Consider the following 22934-nt stretch of genomic DNA (forward strand, 5'->3'; position numbering starts at 1 on the left):
TTTAGGACCCCTTGAAAATGAGTCAAAAGGGAAAAATAGTGCATAGAGAGGCCAAAAGAGAGCCCTAAATAGGCACAAAAGATGGGAAGGGGCAAAAAATAGGGAACAACTTGATGAAGGCCCAAAAACCCCCATAAGGAGGGCTAAAAATTCTTAACATGGAAGTGCCTCCATTTTAAGATGATACATTAAGCCCCCACTTTAGCAAGAGTATGGAAATAAAACATGCTCATGGTAAAGAAGAAGAAAGATCCAAGTGGATTCACAATAAGATATAATAACACTTAGTTGATGATAGGAGCCCCCAAGCGAAGGACCCTAACTCAACATAACTGCATGAGGGTCCAAAAACAAAGAAAAATGAAAACAAAGCTAAATGACACAAAAATAGGGGTTAGTATTAATGCAAACCCAAATCAAATAGCAAATTAAACCTTGCTAAGAAATGCTTCCCATACTAATATCATATTTGAAAAGCTATCATAAAAGCATATATGATTACATAAGAAAGACAAGAGCAACACTATAAATAACATAGCTTCATGATTCAGTCCTACTAGCATGAAAGAGAAAGAGAGAGAGAGAGAGAGAGAGAGAGAGAGAGAGAGAGAGAGAGAGAGAGAGAGAGAGAGAGAGAGAGAGAGAGAGAGAGAGAGAGAGAGAGAGAGAGAGATTACCTCATCCAATAAGATGCCCACCTTACCATAAATCACCAAGGAGGGAGAGTCCAATAGGTGGCCAACCTGATAATTCACCCAGAAGTCATGCTTTGTAATTGTAATGCATCTTTAGATGACTTTTCAAATACCCATAGATCCACCTTCTTGTATCACCATGGAATATAAAATGTGTGTCCCTTTAGGATTTAGCATTTTGTGTGTGTTACCTTTTGCAAATTTAGCATATTGAAAAATTAAAAAATGCATGTCTCTTTCAGATTTAGCAACTTATGTGCATTACCTTAAGAGGATTTAGCATATTAAAAATTGAAAAATGTGCCTCTTTAGGATTTAGAAACTTATGTGCATTACCTTTAGAGGATTTAGCATATAAATAAAAAACCATAGTACAAGGGAGACCCTATATATGCCCCCCTCCTTATCATGGTTGTCTACTAGACATGATAAGGAATAGAAATATGATACCTAATTCACAACATAAGGAGACATCTTGTTAACAATAGTGTACACTATGTTCTTAGTGAAGGGTATTAACCCCTACATCCAAGAGCTTACATAATCATGAAAGAATATGTCACTTATGGAAAAAGGATCCTCAAAGAGAAAAAGATCTTATCAACAAGCCCCCCACCATAGAGAAGTGATTTAGATAAAATATCATCTTCAAAAAAATAGAAAATTTCTTGAGATTCAATCAACAAGCCTCTTACAATTAAAAGGAAGTGGAATCTTGGACAAAAGGAATCAAAATCTAACCATAAAGCAAGGGCAGGAGTTTATAAAGAACACAATTTGAAAAATAAAGAAGAGGTGATGACCTAGGACACCAACCTCTCATCGAAAAGGATATCCATAGTCAAAACATCAGTCACTATAATGAAAAGGATACCTTTGTAAAACAAATATTTTTAGAAAAGATATCTAGAATAAAAAATAAAACTATGGATGATTAATAACATAATACAAAACCATCGGTATAAAATAAAGAAAGGATAACCAATTAAGCTCAAAATAAAACATAATAGATCTTAGAGAACTAAAAGAAATACCTATTGCCCCCCAGTGAAGAGACAAGAGGAGAAAAGATCTATTTTATAGAAGAATGAAGGGTAAAATTATGAAGAAATATCAAAGGGAAAGTTTATTTTCTCTTCCCTTTAATATCATTATGGATTGGATAAGAAGGGGAATGTAATTTAAATAATTCTTGCACATCTGCATCATAAACCATAGTTTGAGCCTCATCATAAATGTGAGAAGAACTAGGAATATCAGACGGAGAATCAAGAATGTGAATATTAGGAATAATATTAAGAAGTATAGGATTAGGATTAGGAGGACTAGGAAATATATTAGGAAGGATACAATTAGGAAGAGTGTAGGAAGCAATTAGAATGGAAGAGACAACCAAAGGAACACTTGGAACCATAGTTGGAAGAGGGTTGGAATAGGTACAAGGAATACTATGGTAAGAAGGTTGTGAGATAGGTAAAGACATTAGTGGAACACTCACAAGAAGAGATGTAACCACTATAGGAGTGTAGTTAGGAATTCTAGGTAAAGGAATGAAAGAAGGTTCTACATTAGTCACAAGAGAAGTGAATCCAAAACATTGAACTTCTTAAATTAAAGGTCTGATACCACACATGATATTAACACCTAGATCACTATCACAAAGGACTTTCTTAAAGGCCTCTATAGCTTGAATAGAATTTTTAGGATATAATATTCTAGGTTCATCAATGTTGTAAATAGTGGAACATGAAGGTAACTATGCACACACCCTATGGTAAAAATCAATTGAAGAGGTTGTAGAGGAAGATGAAATAAGAATAGGATCAATGGAGATATCATTCAAACAATTTTCATCCTCACTTCCATGTACCTCATTAAGGGATGTATCCTTGTTTATAATAAAAGCCTCATCAAAGTATTCAAAACAAAAATCATACATGTTGAACACAAAGTAACACTAAAAGCATGAAAAATATAAATATTTTTGTATTTTTAAAGAAATATTGCAAATTTTAATTTTAATTTTTTTTGTATTTTTGAAACTTAAGAATAAATATGCAAGATCTAACATAAGATGCAAATCTAACACCAAAAAGAAAGGGTTTTCATAAATAGGTTCACCAAAATGTAAGATATAAAATTATGGATGAATAGGATTTAGAATAATGAACATGAAAGATACCCTAAGCCCATATTTTACACATACATATGAATTTTAAGGGGATGGAATGTAAATCTAGAAATGCTAATATTGAAATAAAGAAATGAAAGTACTTACCTTAGAAAAAGAACTTGCTGAAAATCCTCTTGAACAGTCTCAAAAACTATTGAGTTTTGTGATCCTGAACCGAAACTGTGAGATTTACAAAACCTATAAATATTTTTCTTTTCTGAGCCAGGTTGACCTTGACCCAAATATGGGGTAAGATCTTACCCCAAGGCACAATCTTACCCCTTTATTTCTAACCTTGACTTGCACTGCTTTGATGAAAATTATATTCAAAGATCCTAAAAGTTTGGCAAAAAAGGTATCCATATCTACATTGATATTTATTGTCCCGTGCTCGTATCTGTAAGAAAAAAGGGTTTTTTTGTTTGGATGAGGGGTTTTACTTGGTCAAACCCCAGTTTAGAATCAACCTTAATAATTTAATTGAAATGGAGAATGCTAAAAATTAGTAGAAGTAGATCTAACAACAAAGCTATGATATTCAATAGATATGCAATTGTATTTGAAATGTAAATACATATGTTGATATAAAAGCTTGGACTCAATAATGTCAATCAAAACCATAAATGTAAATAAAAGCCTCCATGATTGTAATCTTGAAATTTATCTTGAAAAAAGAATGAATAGATCTTAAAGATGAACAAAGGATCTTAAATGAAGATCACACCACCATGATGGATAGATGTAGGATTTGAATGATGAATCTTGAATGCTTGAACCAAATCCCTTCAAAGGCTTGAATGCTTGAATCCTTGATCTTCAATGGAGAAGAACTTGAATTCTTGAATGGGTGATTTCTTTCTCACTTGATTTTCTTACTTGAATTTACTTGGGAGAAAACTTGATCTCAAAATTTAATTACTTGATGGATGAAAAGTGGATGTGAAAATGAGTGAGGAAGGCTTCCTTTTATACAAATATAGGGCACAAACTTCTAGAGAGGCTGACATATGAGAAATAAATTCTCATTAGGTCCTTACCCCTATAAATGAACATAGATTAAATGCAATTTGAGGGTTTACCATTCCGAAGCCCCAAATAGCTAACCCAGGAGTGGGAAAAAAAACTTTTGAATTTCTCCCCACATCCAATTTTTTTTTGGTGGAAAGAGGGACCTAGGTTAAGGTTGAGGTCAACATTGACCTAGGTCAAGGTCAAGGTCAACCTTGACCCAGGGGTTTAGGACCCCTAGAAAATGAGCTAGAAGGGAAAAATAATGCCTAAGGAGGCCCAAATAGAGCCCTAAATAGGCATAGAAGATGGGAAGGGGACAAAAAATAGGGGACAATGTGATGAAGGCCTAAAAAAGCCCCTAAGAAGGGATAAATTTTCTTAACATGGAAGTGCTTCCATTTTAAGACGAGACATATTGGATTTATTTATAATCAAGTTGAAATATTTTGTGCTTAGTAACTTTGATAAGAGTATGCCTAAAATAGAAGTTACTCTCAATGCATCCGACTCTATCTCCCACAAGAAAGGGAAAATAAATTTCTAGTTATGTATCATCTTCTTATGATTTAGATATATATTTCAAATGAGGAAAGAGAATAGGAAGAATTAGATGTGCTACATGCAAAATGTTTTCCTAGAGGAAAAGGAAAGTACAAAGGTGTATGGTTGGAAAATCGAAGTAGGCCAACCATAAATTAATAGAAGATGAAGACCAAGATCTATCTCCTTCAATTAGATTAGATTGGTACAAGGGGAAGTACTAATCCAAACATAATATAAAAAGGAAATGAATGACTTAGGTTTAGTTCCCTCTCACCTCCACCTTAAGAGGATTTAAGCAAAAGGATAAATAAAGCAATGTTGCAATGGAAATGAAAAGGAGAAAATTATATACCTTGTAGAATAGAAACTTAAATATGTGCTATCAAATTATTATAAAATTTTTTGTGATTCAGCTTCTAAGCAAAAATTTGCAAGGTGGACAAAACCTAGAAATCATTCAAAGATCTATTAGGGGTGAACTAGATCATCAAAGATGCACTAAAATCCTAATTGACTATGTCCAATGCTGATTATAATTTTCTAGTTCTATAGAGAGCAAAAAAGGGTATCTTGATCCATTACTTGTTTGTCAATCCAAGATCCGAAGTGTACAAAATAAATGATTTATTTGTATATTGTTGGTGGGGGGGGGGGAGAGATTCCTTGGTGAAACCCCAATTAGAAATTAAAATTGAATTAAAATAAAGATAGAATTCTAGAAAGTAAGAGTGATAGATCCAACATAAATAAATGTAAATATACAAATATACTCTTGAATTTGGATTGTAATGAAGTATGTAGATGTAGTAGCTTTGACTCAACTTAAAAACCCTAAAAAGGAAATCAAAGTGAAATCAAAACCTTTAAGTATGAATGTACTTGAAATCTACTTTAGGCATGTATATAGATGGATGTAGATCTTGAGTGGATGAATCTAGAAGTTAAAAAAGGATCTTGAATGTATGAAGGGATATCTTTAATGTTGGAATTATAGATCTTGCATAAACTCCTTCAATATCTTGAATGGACAAATAGCTTGAAAGCCTTGAATGCTTGAAGAATGCTTTACAACTAGAATGCTTGAGTGGGAGTGCTTGAACTTGTGGATGTTTGATGTGAAAATGAGGAAACAAAAGGATTTATATAGATCTTAGAATTGATTAACTCTTGTAGGCTAGCTTGTTTAAGAATTAACAGCCCAAAAGTACTTGGACATGGGACTTGAAGAGGATACCAAAAATAGATCCCAATCAAGGGTGCACTATGACCCTGATTGGCTCATTAGGGGAACATTGCACCCCTAAAACCTAGGTTTGAGAATCGCTAGGATGTGATCCTAAAATAGGTCCTAAATCTATGAAATTAGGTACAAAATCTAAGATATATCTAGTACAATATTAAGAGAAGATTCCAAGTGGATATATAAAGGGAAGCAAGGACCTAGGAGGATAGATCCTACCTTGAGCTTAATACCATGAAAATAGAAGCTTTAAAGAAGATCTATTCATTTTAAAACTAATTCCACCTAGGAGATTAAAGGACACAAAAATTAAAGAAATGAGAAAGGATGCAAATGAATGATGTCTTTCCCTAAATTGGTGCTACATCATCACTAAATTAGATTGCATCGAATTTAAGATGATACATTTAGCCCCCACTTTAGCCAGAGTGTGGGTCAAACCATACTTGGGATAAAATAAAGAGAAGAAGAACCAAGCAAATCAAAATGAGATAGAACATCACCTAGTAAAAGGGAATGAACCCTTAAGAGGAAGGGTCCTGGCTCCACATCCATGCATGAGGGTGAAAAGGAAAACAAAAAGACAAAAGACACTACAAAGGGGTTATTACTAAAATAAAACAAACTCAACTAGTGAGAGAGACATCAGTTGAAGAAACATCTCACCCACCAATATTATATTTGGAAAGCCATTACAAGAGCATAAGTGATGACATAAGAAATGAACGAGAAACATAATTATTAACATAGCTTCTGGATCTATCTATACTAGCATGAAAGGAAAAGAGAGAGAAGAGAGAAAGAGTGATTACTTCTCCCAATGCAATGGCCAATCTAGTATGAATGAGATTTAGCAAGTTTTTAAGCATTACTCTTTATGAGATTTAGTATATGCTTTTGTGTGTGAAAAAGAGAGATGAAGTAAAAATAAATAGATTTGAGAATGACTTAGAAAGCATACATAGTATGTAGGGCTAAAGTACTCTAAGCCATTCTTAGAATCTATATTTACTACCCCATGAGAGAAAGATTATATGCAATGAGGGTGTATGTATGCCCCCCTCATTATGTCTAGACACTAGATGTGAGAAGGAAGAGAAATAGGATACCCACTTCACTAAAAAATGAGATATTATTAAGGCAACAATGTAAACTACATTCATAGAAAAGAGTCGTGACTCTTACAATCTAAGAACATGAGCAATCGTGAAAAGGATATATCACTTATAGAAAGATGATCATCAAAAGGGAGAAATATTAATAACAAGATGTCAACCTAAGATGAGTGTTTGATTAAGAAAACATCTATGAGAAGAAGAGAAGAAGAATACGAATACACCTATTCATCCCCTTATGTTCATAGGTAAAATAGGGATCCTTGGATGAAGGATACCATTCTCCAAATAAGGGAATATATATAATGCACATATCTTGATTGATAAGGAAGAGGTGATGACCTAAGACATGCACCTTTTCATAAGGGAGAATCCATAGCCAAGACACAATTCCTCATAAATAGAGAACAATGTCACATAATAAATCTGTTCCAATTAAGCATACAAAAAGTAGATACATAGAAGAAAGAAGATAAAGAAGGTAAAAATATCCTTTCCCCCCAAGTGTGAAACAAGGTAAAATATATCTATAGTGGATTATATATCCATCTAGAAGAACATAAGGATGATTCATAAGAAAACAACTATAGCTATTCATAAAACACAAACACCCAATATCCAACAAGAGAAACTTAATACTACACTATAGAGGAGTAATCAATTCTAAGTGATATAATAATTCTTAGAAAACAATACCATAAATGAAAGGAATCTATAAAAGATCATTATATGAGAAGCATTTAGATCAAAGATATGAATGATACCTTGTATTTCACAAAGGAAGACATACCTATGGATGAAAATGTTCCATAAACATTACCAAGCTATAGGAAGTTAAAGAAATGATGTTATTATAGCATTTTTAGAATACATTACAAACAAACATGAGGAAGAAATAAATCCACACCCATGTAAGAAAAATAGATGTAACCGATAGAGATAATGAATCATACAAGTTTTAATCAAGAAGAGATAGAAAAATGTTGGAAATACAATAGGGAAGTAAAATTGAGGGGGGGGGGAGGTGTGAATCAACACTTAAAAAATTTCAACCTCAATAACTATTCACCACACATCCATTTCACAATCTATGCATATAAATTGAAATACAAAATTAAACATATACATCCATAGCATGAAAGTAAAATATTCAACACATGTATGACATAAGATATTTGGTTACCCAAAAACCTTCCAAGGAGAAGGTAAAACTAGGGTGGGGATGACACCCACAAATCTTCACTACTATAGTAATAAAGTGTATCCAATGAAGCTTACAATGTTTGATCATGAAACATGATCTACCCTATGAAAGGTCTACCTTGTTAAAGGCTTACAAGATTGTTAGATCTTACGCTATTAAATGATTTAAAAACCTTTCTATAAGTGTGCTTGGTAAGAGGAATTTAACTTACAATGAAGTAAGCACCCTATTAAAGGATTCACAACAGGTTGTTAAGACTACTTTGTTAAGATATTAAACTGATTCACCTATTAAAATGTCTCAGCAATGATCCTCAGTTAGCACTCTATTGCTTGATGTTAGATCACCTCTATACTGATGTGTACTTGATCCTTTTTTATTAGATGTATCTTTGCTGTCCTCTAATTCCTTTCCTCTATTTTCCTTTAACTGATTCTACAATGTAACTTAGTTCATAAAACCTTAATTGCCATGACTGCTCTATTTACACATGCAAACTCTCTTCAATTCTCCTTAAGCATTCATAAAAAGTTTAGGTTTGTCTTCCTTAAGAAGACCTAGGTGACTTAGGGTTAAGTATTAATCAACAGTTTTGATTCACCCATATTTCCTCTTAAACCTTCCCTTTTTATATTCGGATGCATATAATACATAGGGATTCACATTTAAGATTCATCCTAATCAAAAAAGATCATAAAATGATCCTTAAGTTAGCTTGAAAGTGGTTTGCATAGAAGTTTGAGCCATTACAAATAACTATGTCAAAACTATGTAACTTGGTACTTGAAGTCCCTGATGCTCGGCATCAACTATAACTTTAATGCTAAAACTTGGCCTCTGAATAACTTAGCATCCATTGATCACTTGATATCTAAATACCTTTGCACATACTATCTATTTGATACTAGTTACTCGACTCACACTAAATATCTGTCGCTCAACATATACTATATGAGAACTTATGAATGACATGTATTACTTGTTTAGTATGAACTAAGTAAATGAATTAAGTATATTGTCCCTCATATGTAAAAACTAATTTTCCCCTTTGACATGAGTAGAAATATACTTGATCATGTATGAATAACATTTAGCTTTTCAAGCATAACTTAGGCAATATTCATATACATACAAAATTTTAAAAACTTCAAAATTTTGCAAAAGCTTATGACTCATTAGTCATATCTCAAAATTCAATAACTCCCACTGAGTTGATTGTGTTTTTTTATATCTAGATCAAAACTCTTCCTCCTATTGAGTAGATGTACTTTATTTCTGTCATTGACATCTCTTGTCTTCAAAAATAGTATCTCCCCCATACTTCTTATTTCTCCCTTCATATTTCTCCCCATTTCTTATTTCCTCATTTCTTATTCTCCTCGATTTTGACACTCTAGTCAAAGGGTTATACACTAAGAGTGTAGTTGTCAAAAAATGATTTGTGGACCTCTAGCATTATTTTCAAAGTTGCATTCCAGTTATCACAAGCTACCTCCAATGATTTGGTCTGGATGGCCAGCTTAACAACAAGGTGAACTAAGCCTTCATGAGTAGAAAGATGTGGATATTTCTTCATGAGTGTTTCTAAAAAGGCTAGTTCCTTGTGAAATATCTCCATATGTGGAGATACAATAGACTAGATGTTGATTAGTTTAGCCTTGCTATTAGGTTCATCTGTGTATAATACTGCTAATTAACTCTGAGAGTTGAGAAGGTTTCTAAAATGTTTCTCACTCTAGGTTGGAGACTTAGGAAAAGTAATACTAGATGACTATAGATGAATCTCCAAACTTAGTATGTGACTCCTTTGTTCTTGTGTGAAGAGTGTGGGATTACACAATTTGATGTAAAAAAAGAAAATGTTCTCTAGTACCTTCTTCACAATATCAATTTTGGTTTCTAACTCAACCTATGATAGTGCAATACACTTGATATCTTTTTATCAACCTTATGCTGAAACTTCCTTTTAGACCATTGAAGTAGTTTAACATTGAATCTAGGTTTGTGTCATTTAGCTTCTTTACTAAGCTGGTTAGCTGCTCTATGATCGACTTTGTTGCTTCTGGTGCTGGCAGACTAAATGCATCAATAAAAATGTTCTTGATATCTATCAAGGCTTGCTTCTACCTATGCTTCTGTCTGATTATTTCTTGATTCTTCTTCTTTGCAAGAGCATCTTGAAGTATGCTCATCTGTTCTATAGTGATAGTTGCCAAATCAAACTTGGGAAACTCAATCACTTCATCCAAGTTCACATCAAAAAATGATGTAACTTCAAATTCCTTGGATATGCTTGTGTACACTCGAAAGTGTCCCACTCTAAACCCTTCTATCCAAATGATTCCATGAGTTCGAAATGCTTGGATGCCGACTTAGAGATCCCTATCCATGGAGTGCAAGAGAGTATATTTCAAGAATAAAAAGGCTCTCAGATGAGCCTTAGAGATACTCTTCTTGCTAGTAAACCATGCAATGGGAGGTTCCGAAGACAAGATGCAAGAATGCAAATGTCCCAAGGAGTTCCTCAAGAATGCAATGCAACTAAAGATTAAGCTAGAATGAATATGAAAAGTGCAACTATTCTAAGCATGGATGAGAGTGTTACAATCCAAATATTAAGCTTTTTGAGATAGATTATTGCAAAATAGAAGCTAAACTAACATGCAACATGAATCTAAGCTAAAATGTTATGGTATGAGAGAATGTAGACAAGAAAAAGAAGTTCTTCACAAAGCTCCAAAGAAACCTGATAGAAAACCTGCAGCATAACAATATTCAAAAATGAGGATGGATTGAGGGGGAAAGCTCTCTCCCTTTTAAAGATGTATGGACAATAGAGATCAAGATGAAGATGGTGGATGATCAACGATGGAATTCAAAAAGAGGAGTGATCCATGTGCACACACAAGTCAACCAATAGAATATAAGTTGACTTTTCATATAAGACAAAAGTCACAAAGCCTTTTCTTTTAATTGCAAAATAGAAAAGGACTTTATGTGTGCACTTTAAGTGGGTTAGAAGAATGGAGTCTTTTATTTAATTAAAAGGGGACATGTTCTTTTAATCAAATAATGAACTTAGGATAGCATAGTCAAACTATAGGTTATAATCAAATAAATTGATTATTAGAAATTTGGTCTAGGTAAATGATTAAATTAATTTAGCCAAAATGTTGAAAAGGGGGCTAATAGTCTAGATGACCATTTTGAGGTGATTAAATTTGCCCCTCTTTGACTAATGCGTGATCGATTTGAGAACACATTATGTCAAAGAAAATAGAAAGCCAAGTAGGCGGTGATAGATATAGACGTCCGATTCCAAAAAATGAAATGCAAAAATAGATAGCAAGTCCTAAATGCACAACCTGATAGTGGTAGTACTGAACACTAGGAAGATGATGTTAGGATCTGAAAAGAATTCTCGAATAGATCAAGAGCAAGTGATAAGGTTAATCAAATGCTCCTAAGAAATAGATAGCTGTAACAATCAGCAATAAAGTATTTCTACCCCCTCGGGATCAAAATCGAAATGAGGTAAGAGGAAGCAAAAACTAGCTAGACATGAGAAAATTGAGATATAGCAATGTCTGATATGACAGATAAATGATTAGAACCCAAGAATGACTATAAGAAACTGATGAAATGCCCCAGTTTGACTAGAGTTGACCTTGAAGGATATAGAATAAAAATTAGGTCAAATCTAGTAGAAAGATGATTTAGATGTGAAAAGCTGACTAGAAGTAGATATGAAGCATAGAAATGATGAAGACATGAAGAAATGAAGATGCCCCAATGATAATTCAAATATTAGACCTCAAAAGGTCAGCTAACTGCTCAGAAGAAAGTAGAATTTTTAAAAGACAATTTTGACCATCAAGATGAACTCGAATTTGGATTTCAATCTTGAAAATGAATTCATGATGTCGAAATTATTAAAGAGGTCAAAACTTTATATAATGTGATGATAAGATACAAAAGAGATGAAGCGAAAGATTAAGAAGGTGAAAAGACATGAACAAGAAGAAAGTAAAGAAATATATGAAAGGAGTTAGCCGATATGTCTATGAAAAGATGAAGAGAGAGCTCTCCCCATATGCAAGAATGCAAGACTAAGCTAAAAAATGAACCTAAAATGCAAGCTAATATGAAAAGTGGTTTACTAGCAAGAAGTGCATAACATTTAGACTCTTAATTTCATCATTGAGCATTTATTAGGGACATCATGAGATCATACAACCATCACTAGTATAACTATGAGGATATGAATATGATCAATATCAGATAGGTATGTGGAAATCCAATCTAAGCATCAGAGACATGTAAGTCAAGATAACTACGTGATTAGATTCCCTAAGTTTAATTTAGCAAGATTACACTTGTATCAAGGCATAAGCGCTAGGATAAACCCTGAGTGCGGTCTTGCAAAATAGTCAAGGATGATACATTTGTAAGTCAACATGTTGAATAGGTCCAGCATAAATGCGTACAACACTATAGACAAACAAAGTATACCCACAAGCAGAAATCAAGAAGACATGCCCCATGCCCCCAGTCTTCTAGTCAATGACATCCTCGAAAGACTATTACGGAGGGAACACATGGCAAAGAAATCATCATAGACAACACACAAAGTAGATAAAGATCAGCATAGCTTAGTCATTTAAGTGTTAAAGTGTGTGTGTGCAAGTCACTTGGCCATTTCTTCAAGACTTGATTCTGATAGTGAGAAATATTGCGACATCGAAGACTGTAGGTAAACTATCTAAAAAGTGTTGAAAAACACTTGATGTCAAGGTGGGGGAAGTGTTGAGAAATACTATTTTGTGAGTTGTCCAAGAAACCCTAATGCACAAGAATACCTTAAGCAGTTGTGCCCCCAAGACGAGGACAAGAAAAAATTCCAAGCTAGGAAATGTGTAGCAAAATAGGTGATTGAGACTGATAGACAGAGGTGCAAGGGTCTCAAGTAGCACCTGTTTCCAGATTTTCACCACTTAATAGATTTTTTCAGAACTTTTTTCAATTTTTTTGTATTTTTGTATTTTTGATTTTTTTGGTGATACATCAAAGTGCCTATTGCTAGGTTTTCACTAAGAAGATCTTTTTTTCAAGACATTTTCTGATTTTTAAAGATTTTTTTCAACATCATATATGGTTTTTTTTGAAAATTTTTAGAAGGTTTTAGATATCACTAGTTCTCAAGCAAGATCAAATCATTTTCTCCAAATGTCTAGCAAGGTATAGGACATGATGGAGGAGAAAGTTGGTAGATAGACAAAGATGGATAAGAAAGGAGTATGAAGCAAGTGAAAGTAATCCTCAAGGACTGATTCCTCAAGAGTACCCAAGCTAGGGAAAGAGGTGAAATAGTCATACAAAGCATGTTTTGTATAAGCAATGGAAGTAATGAGAAAGATAACATGTAGGATAAGCAATGAAGCTAACAAGTGAGATAGCATGAAGTGTATAGTCCAAAAGAGTAACCATGTCAAGAGACCTATGAGAACCATGTTTCATTTATTATGATCAAGACCAAGGGGTCAACTAGATAGGATAGTGATGGGATAGAGCAAGAAAAATAAAGCTCAAGATGGAGGCTATGAGGGAATGGGAGAGCATAATATCAAATCTCATGGATAAGATAGCCAATATGCAAAGATAGCTCAACATTGTCAAGATCAAAGAGAAAAGAGGGGATAGATGGATGATGGAAGAATTATGCATGATGCCTGTTTGCCAGGTTTTCATCATGGTACTTATCCAAGGTGCCACAAGATGTAGTTTTCACCATAGGATAAATTTATTTCTCTTTACTTTTGCTACCAAGGTGCCACAAGAAGTGGTTTTCACCAAGGTACATTTTCATTTTAAAAATATTTTTTTCTTTTCTTTTTTTTGAATTTTTAGAAAGAGCTCAAGCTGTTTGAATGTAGATAGTGCTCCTATAGAAAAGATAAGTCATGATAAGCCAAGACCATAGAAAGGTATGCTCAAAGATGTTGATAGGGTGATGAAAGAGAAATGGTAGTAGGAAGAGTATATGGACGAAAAGAGTGCATGTATAGAAAGTAAGTGTAAGCTTTAGAGGATTTGATGAAGGTAGCAAAAATATTGGAGAAGATCAACATTGACACACACCTTGAAGGGTATTGGAACAATGGAGGAATCATGGATGAAATAGCTTGAGATTTAGATGTATAAGGTGGTAGAAAAGATTTGGAAAAAAGTGGAGTGGAAGGCTTTGGAATATTTTTAGGAAGATTTTTGGAAGAAGATGGAATAGAAGCCTTTGGAAGCTTGAATGTCAACTTTGAAGTATTTTCAATATTCAAGTCTTTTAAAAGAGACTTGGGAATCCACATAGCTTTAGATTTTCCTCGTTCTTTGGGTGCTTGAGAGTGCATTTGTATAATGATGGATTTAGGAACCCATATTTTCTTTGGTTTAGCTCTTTGAGTAGTGGACCTTTGCGGTCTCTTTTGTGCATTCTCATTCTTAGCATTCACATGTCGATTAGATGGGACATAGTGATCTTTCTTTTTCAATGGATTCTTATGTTTATTCTCACTTCCAAAGGACTTGGTATTTGTGGATGAATAAGGATGATATGATTGGTTTAGATGTATAGATGGGTGAAAAGTCATCAAGGATGAGTGTCTTTGTTGATCTTGAGGTATGATGAGAGAGCTAGGGAATGAGCTAGGAGTGAATGTAGGAGATGGAGGAACATAAGGCCCCAAAATAGATGGAAGGTTTGAATGCTTTAGCTTAGATGGATAAGGACCAAGGATAGATTTAGAAGATGCAAAGGGATAGTGGGAAGCGATATCAACATCTTTAGAATGAGCAACATGGTCAAAGCCATCAATAGACTCATGAGTACCTTTGATATGAACAACATTTTTAATAGTAGCACTTGAAGCTTGAGCACAATTTTGAAGTGGATATGGAGAAGTAGAACATGAGGGGATGCTTTGATCTTGACAAGTAGCTTTGGATAGCATATGAAGAGAACTTTTCTCATAATTTTCAATAAGCTCAAGGGAGATAATGGAAGTGGTATCTTCATCATACTTGGGGGATGGAAAAGACATAGGATATGAAGGGGTGAAATTTTGAAGATGAAAGGGTGCTTGATCTTGATCTTTCTTGACATTTATAGCTTTTTCTTTTTGAGAGTCCTCTTGACATGGAGCCACTTCTAAGGACAAGGGAGAATGAAGAGTGAATGGAGTAGTGCTTGGATTAGGCATAGTAGTGCATGAAGGTTGAGGATGTTTAGGATTAGTAGCATGGAAAAGGTTTGCAGCCAAGTGAAGGTTAGCTTGAGTTTCTTTTAGAGGTAGCCCTTGAGGATACATGTAGTCAATGTGGAAAGCATTAGGTTCTTTATTTGATAGAGGCATGTTGGAAAGATTTGAAGTGTTGGGAGATGCATGAGTGTTGGAAAAAGTGGAAGATGTAATGGAGCCACTACTAGACATAGGTTCATTAATGTAATCTTGCTCAAGAGAAGTATCCTCAACACATGAGTCACTAGAGGTTCCAATAATTCCATTATCAATAAGATATTGGATTTTATGTTTTAGCTCAATGCAATCTGAAGTACTATGCTCATTATGTTGATGATAAGCACAATAGATATCCAAGAATGGGTTTCCATATGAGCTAGACTTTGGTAACATGATGAGCTTGGTGCCAAGAAGTGTTCTCAAAATGTCATCATAAGAATTCCCCAAGGGAGTAAAATTTCTCTCAAAAGTATGTCTAGAGTCCTTTGGTTGATTCCCAAGTGAATAGCATGCATACATGTCTTCATCATTATATTGGTCAAAGATAGGTCCATCATGAAATTTTGGAATAGGCTCAAAGTAGGTATCACTTGCTTGTCCTCTAAAGAGTTCTTTAGATCTAGAAGATGAAGACATTTGATGTCTTGAAGTAGACCATGTAGACCTAGAAGAAGAGGATGACCTCAAAGAAGGTGACTCACATGCATGTAAAGACCTTAAGGAAGATTCATGTAATGATGAAATCTTCTCCTCTAACCTTTTCTCAAGTTTAGACTTCATTTCTATCATGCACTTAGAGAGATGAAGGTAAGAAAGATCATTTGTCTCTTCTAGTTCTTAGTATTGTGCATATAGATCTTGAAACTCTTTAGTGACATGGAGGATATCATGATCATCTAGATTCAGTTGAAGTTTGGTAGCACAAGGTTTAGATCCCATAGTTTTAGATGCAAAGCCAAGCATAAAAGAGTCTAGAGGATAACTTGATGTTGAAACTATAGGAGGTAGAGTGTTCACTTGCCTAGATAGTAGAGAGAGATTAAAGTGACTTGTCAAACAATATGTCCAAGAAACTTATGACATGAATGACTCAAGTCAATAGCTAGGCAAGATGCCCAAATAGCCAAATAGATAGAGCAAGCGGGGTGACAAGTGAACAACTCTCCAACCCAAGAGTGTAGTCAAGAAATCAAGGCAACCATTTTAGCAAAAGGATAACTAGCAAGCATGCATAGACCATGAAGACAAAAGGACCAAGAGCACTAAGACCAAAGAGACACTTTAAGCATGTTTAAGCAATAGAGACATAAAAAATAAAAATCAAATGATGAGACTCCCCTTAGAAAGCAACACAAGAAAATGTTTGCATTTGATGTTTTGACTTGGTTGACAAAGTTTGACAATAGTTGATAGCATAGAAAGTTGGATGTTCAAAAGAAATTTCTTTTGAAGCAAGATAGTGACACATGGAGTATTCTTCAAAAAATCAAGCAAGGGACAAAGCAAACTTGCATGATACAAGCATATTTTAGGTCTCAAAAGAATTCCCTAGAATTATCGTCATGTGTATGTTCAAAAAATTTTCATAGGTATACCACATTCGAGAACACATCAAGCAATATCTACCTAAAGGACATGGTTCATTACTCAACAACTTAGCCCACGCTTGATGCTCCTTCACCTCAAACCAAGTGGTTTCCCACAAGAGATATTGGCTTTGTCATGGAAATGCCATAAGAATAACCAAGGGAACACAGATGGTGAGTGTAAAATCTTGGGGTGATCCGGGTAGTCCACTAGGATCGATCCTTGCACCAAGAAGTTGAGTGGCTAAAAAAGGTAGTTACTAACTTAGAGTGTTTAGATAGGGCTTCCTTTCATAGTGTTTTTCTTGCTCCCAATTACGGGACACCTCACCTTATGATGAGTAACCGATCTTGCGATCACAAGAGTACCTTAAGCATTCTTGCCTAGTGATATCCCTATGGTCGAAATTCCATAAGTGATCACACTAGGCAAAGAAAAACACTATGTCTACCAAGGTTTTGTATCCTTCATAGCCTTGAGTTTATAGTGGGTTGGAAGAGCCGGGTAATCTTCTTGTCCCCACTTGGGTCGTTCCTCTCAGGTTGTTCGAGAGCAGGCCCTCTAAAGGATTCTAAACTACACAAAGAGTGGATCAACTTTTGGAAGTCAAGATTTCTGATTCACCACAAGGGTGAAGAGCATACTCTCCTATTCCAATAATTTTCTCCCAAACACACCAAAAAAATTCAGTTGCCTCTTACTCTTGAAACCAAATGGTAAGTCAAGATTTTTGATTCACCACAAGGGTGAAGAGCATACTCTCCTATCACCAAAAGATCTCAATCGTAAGTTTTAATGTGCCTAAAAACAAACAACTAGTATATGTTGCACATGCAAAAAGTAAAGAACAATAAAAATTGTATTTTTATGCATTGGGAAGCCCTGCAAACAATCGTTAGTAGCCCTTGTGCATTTGAAGCTTTGACATGCGTTGTTTTTATGCAATGTTTCAATTTTTTTCATAAGGATGGCAACCTGTAATCACAACTTGTTAGCACCAAAAGTTAGTGTGAAATAACATAAAAATATGCAATAAAAAGTGGTGAGTTGCTTCAAAAATTCAATTTATTTTCCAACCAAGTGCATGCAAAAAAAGTGCAAGTTAATCACAAATGCTCTCATTTTTACTCTTTGATTTTGACCTAGTCAACAAGATTGGACTTGTTTGCTATGATTTTGTATCCAAAAATAAAAATAAAAAGAAGAGACCCACATTAAAAATTAGAGAGATTTCCAAAAATGCAAGAAATTTAAAAAAATCTCTTCATTTGTGCTCTAGAGATCGATTTTGTCAAAATAGGCCAAATTTATCAAATTGAGTTTTTGATCCTTAATACGACCTCAAAATTCAAAAAACAAAGAAAGAACCCCCATTAGAATTAAAAAATATTTCTGAAAATATAATTTTTTCTGAAAAATGCACTAATTTACGATCAGAAACAACTTTTTATGAAAAAAAAAAAAGAAAAAATTGTAACTCCCGCAAATCACGTCAACTTTTTTTGAAAATTGGATTGAGACATTTTGAATACATAATTAACTTGAAAATAAAATTTCAGAACCAAAATCTAAGTGGTTTAAAAGATATGATCAAATCTTTAAACCAACTAGATTTTTGGCCTTCAAACAAATCTTCTTATGGGTTGGCTTTAAAACCCAAGTGATAATTTTACAAAAGCACTTGATTAGATCCAATATGCTGCTATAAAAAATCAAAGATGAAATATAAAAGTAAATGGAGCTAGAAATTTGATTCAAGCCCCACGGTGGGCGCCAAAAATGTACACTCGAAAGTGTCCCACTCTAAACCCTTCTATCCAAACAATTCCATGAGTTCGAAATGCTTGGATGCCGGCTTAGAGCTCCCTATCCATGGAGTGAAAGAGAGTATATTTCAAGAATAAAAATGCTCTCAGATGAGCCTTAGAGATACTCTTCTTGCTAGTAAACCATGAAATGGGAGGTTCCAAAGACAAGATGCAAGAATGCAAATGTCCCAAGGAGTTCCTCAAGAATGCAATGCAACTAAAGATTAAGCTAGAATGAATATGAAAAGTGCAGCTATTCTAAGCATGGATGAGAGTGTTACAATCCAAATATTAAGCTATTTGAGATAGATTATTGCAAAATAGAAGCTAAACTAACATGCAACATGAATCTAAGCTAAAATGTTATGGTATGAGAGAATGTAGACAAGAAAAAGAAGTTCTCCACAAAGCTCCAAAGACACCTGTTAGAAAACTTGCAGCATAACAATATTCAAAAATGAGGATGGATTGAGGGGGAAATCTCTCTCCCTTTTAAAGATGTATGGACGGTAGAGATCAAGATGAAGATGGTGGATGATCAACGGTGGAATTCAAAAAGAGGAGTGATCAATGTGCACACACAAGTCAACCAATAGAATATAAGTTGACTTTTCATATAAGACAAAAGTCACAAAGCCTTTTCTTTTAATTGCAAAATAGAAAAGGGACTTTATGTGTGCACTTTAAGTGGGTTAGAAGAATGGGGTCTTTTATTTAATTAAAAGGGGACATGTTCTTTTAATCAAATAATGAACTTAGGATAGCATAGTCAAACTATAGGTTATAATCAAATAAATTGATTATTAGCAATTTGGTCTAGGTAAATGATTAAATTAATTTAGCCAAAATGCTAAGAAGGTGGCTAATAGTCTAGATGACCATTTTTAGGTGATTACATTTTCCCCTCTTTGACTAATGCGTGATCGATCTGGGAACACATTATGTCAAAGAAAATAAAAAGTAGGGGTACAGCTTGAACTCAACCATGATGATTATAGGGGTATAGCTCCTATACTTAGGCTATGAAGAGCTTGACTAGGAGGAGTAGTAGTTTCTGGTAAAGTTACCAATGTTTGTATTGTAATTTTCTCCTCAAGTTTTGTAGTCATACCTAGCTCTTTAGTCTTGTCTTTTTCCTTCTCTACATACACAGATGCACCTTGATCTTGTGCTATAGGTGTGGGACTATCTATCTAACCTATTAGAAATTGGGTTCCTTCATTATTTTCTGTATCATCTTTGTGTTCTCCAACTATCTCACCCTTATCATTTTCATTTTCCTATATATTAACTGAGACTGGAGTACCTTGTATCAATGCATTAACAATAGAAGTTGTTGTCTCCTTCCTTTGATATACCACAATGGGTAATGTAGATTGCATTAATGTGAATTGAGGAGGGACTATAGATGTCTCTTTAGTTTTTACTTCCTCCCTTGTAGATACTTTGTCTGCCTTCTCAATTTCATCAAAACTCACTAGTATAGGATTTTCACAAAGTTTGGCTTGGGTAGTGGATTCAACCATTATCTTCTTTAAGTCATCCTCTATGAGGGGATTGATGTTTTGAGTGACAGTATCAAGAACATCCTTAATCTTTACATTATCACATTTTGTATTCACCTCATGTTGAGGATTGACACTCGACACTAATGTATCTTGTACACTCTATTTGGCCTACTACTCTTCCTCAGTTGGTGCTTGTGTTTCTTCATTTGTTTCAGTGCCTTCCTCTTGTATAACTATCTTAGTATCAACTATAATTACCTCAGTTACGTATTTCTACTCAACTTTTTCCTCACCTACCTCAATAGGTGCTTGCACAATTGTCTTGGGTGCTTTCAAACCATATAAAGATTTCCAAATCAAAATGGTCTTTTGTACAACATTCTCAACCTTGCTTTGCAATATGTTGAATGCCTTATATTTTGGTGCAAATTTTCCAAAATTCTTCTTTAATGCCTTGGCCATTGTTACCCTATCTAGTTCTAGCATTACTTGTGCAAGTGTAGTATCTTTGATTTGTCTTTCTATGTTTAGACTATATTGCCACTTCTGCTCAACTCTATCATATAATTTCTTTGGTAGAGAGTTGGAAATTTTAATTGAAGTTTGTTTAAATGTTCCCATCATGGCATATATTGACTCCTCTACTTGGTTCATCTAAACTTTTCCAAGTGTATCAAATTTAATATGTGTGAGACTAGTTAAATCATCATTTTTTCTTATGTTCTATGTGTCTTTTTTGAAATCTTTTCTCCCGCCTGGCTTCGTGCACCTGGCTTCAGCTTCAGCTCCAGCCCCTAGCTTTTGACTTCCCTCTTTGAATTTTTTTCTACCTAGCTCCCTACGCCTGGCTTCGATTTCAGCTTTGGCCCCTGGCTTAGTATTGGCCTCTACACATGGATTCAATTTTGGCTTTAGCTTCAATGCCTGGCTTTGGCTTCGGCTCTTGCATGTGTCCTACTCTAAATCTCTGATCAGAGATGGTTTGTTGACACTAGTTGTTGGTAATTTAGGTTCATTTAGTTGTGCTTTGCCTCTTTTTGCTGACTATTGGTAGCTATCTTTTGTTGCAGGGTCTAGGTGTGGGAATGCTTTCTACCACTGTTGCTAGTTCTAGGTCAGCTTCTTCTATGCCTTCTGGGGGTAGATTTGCCTCTTATGCCGATGTGGTTGCTTTTGAGGCAGGTCTTCATGGAGCTTGTGCTATTCTATCCAGGCCTTCTTGTCCTTATGAAGCATCCCTTGCATGTGTTTCAAACCATATAAGGGTTCTCTTGGATTCTAAAACAGTCGATAATATTTTAGGTACGACAGATGAGCTTTCTTCTTTTGTTGCTATCTTTAAATTTTGAGGTTTTTGGCCCTCTCTTTCTAATCTTTAGGATTGGATTTATAAGCATTGGGAGCCCATTTTAGATAGTGAGGTCCATATCTTTCTAGTGGCTAAAGGTTTTTTCTTAGTTAAGTTTAGTTCTGTTAAAGACATGAAGACTATTTTGTGCAATCACAGTTTCTCATGTGAGGACAGATTTCCTCTTATGGCCAAACTGTGGCATATGGATCTTGATCCACTTACTAAATTGTTTAACAAGGTTCCTATTTGGGTTTGGTTCCTGAATCTCCCAATGCATCTCTGACTAGATTTAGTTTATGAAGCTATTGGGGCTATCATTGGTGATTTTCTTTATGTGGACCCAGACACTTCGGATCTCCTTCATTCTACATATGCTAGATTTCTTGTAGATATGGATATTTCTAAGGGCCTTCCTAATATGGTCTGTTTGGAATCTTTGAGGGGCTCTTGGACCCAATCATTGGATTATGAAGGTATCCCTTTTTGCTGTAGAAAATGTCATAAGACTGGTCACATTGCTGCTCACTATTCTGCTGTGAAGACTAAAACTAGGCGACCACCTTCCTGGTGGTCAGGGGCCTCTTTAAAATACTTTTCACTGGCTAAGTCCAATGATGCACCTCTGGATTTAGCAGCTGTATCTGTGGATGTTTCTTTAGCTAATGTTCTTTCAGTGTTGTTGTTTTAGGAGGTTCCTGTTCCTTCTCCTACCACAGTATTGGATGTTCCTCCTAGTTCTGTTGTGGGCCAGGACCCTTTTCCCTCTCCTAACCCTGCCCTTGTTCTTCCTCCTAGTTCTATGGGGATCTAGTCAAATTTGGTGCCTTCCCCTAACCTCTTGCGGATGGATCCACTTTTGGCTCCTTTTGTTTCCAAGGAAGATCCTTCTTTGGTACCTTTGTGGGGTGCCACTGTTCCATCTCTGGTCTCTACTGTCACATCCTCTTCCCTGGCTTCTAGAGTTTTAGGTTCTAGTTGTGATGGTGCAAATTTACTTTGGCAGAAGGTTACAAGTTTGGTGGAGGATGGATGGACTATACTAAAAGGAAAAAAGGTAAAATCATCCACTCCCTCTTTTGATATGGCACTGAGGTCTCACAAGAAGGGTCCAAAAGGGAAAGTTTGACTCTCTTGGCTTTTGGCCAGCTATCCCCTGACTCTTTTGGCCTTTTATTTTTGGTAGTGTGTTTCTTTATGGGGTTTCAAGAGCTCGGTAAAACCTATTTTTGTGGCTATTTTTGTCTTATTCAATACATTGCCACTTTGGTCACCTTTTGTTTGGTGACTTGTTTCACCTTTGTTGTCTCTTATTGAGTTTTAGGCTCCCTTCAAAACTTGTTTGTGTGGCAGATTAGTACTGTGTTTTCTTAGATGCCACTCCAGTCACTATGTTCTATTTGGTGATCC

This window comes from Cupressus sempervirens, chromosome 7 (genome assembly GCF_028749045.1).
Source record: "Cupressus sempervirens isolate cs-2001-9-10 chromosome 7, ASM2874904v1, whole genome shotgun sequence".
NCBI classification, from domain to species: Eukaryota; Viridiplantae; Streptophyta; class Pinopsida; order Cupressales; family Cupressaceae; genus Cupressus; species Cupressus sempervirens.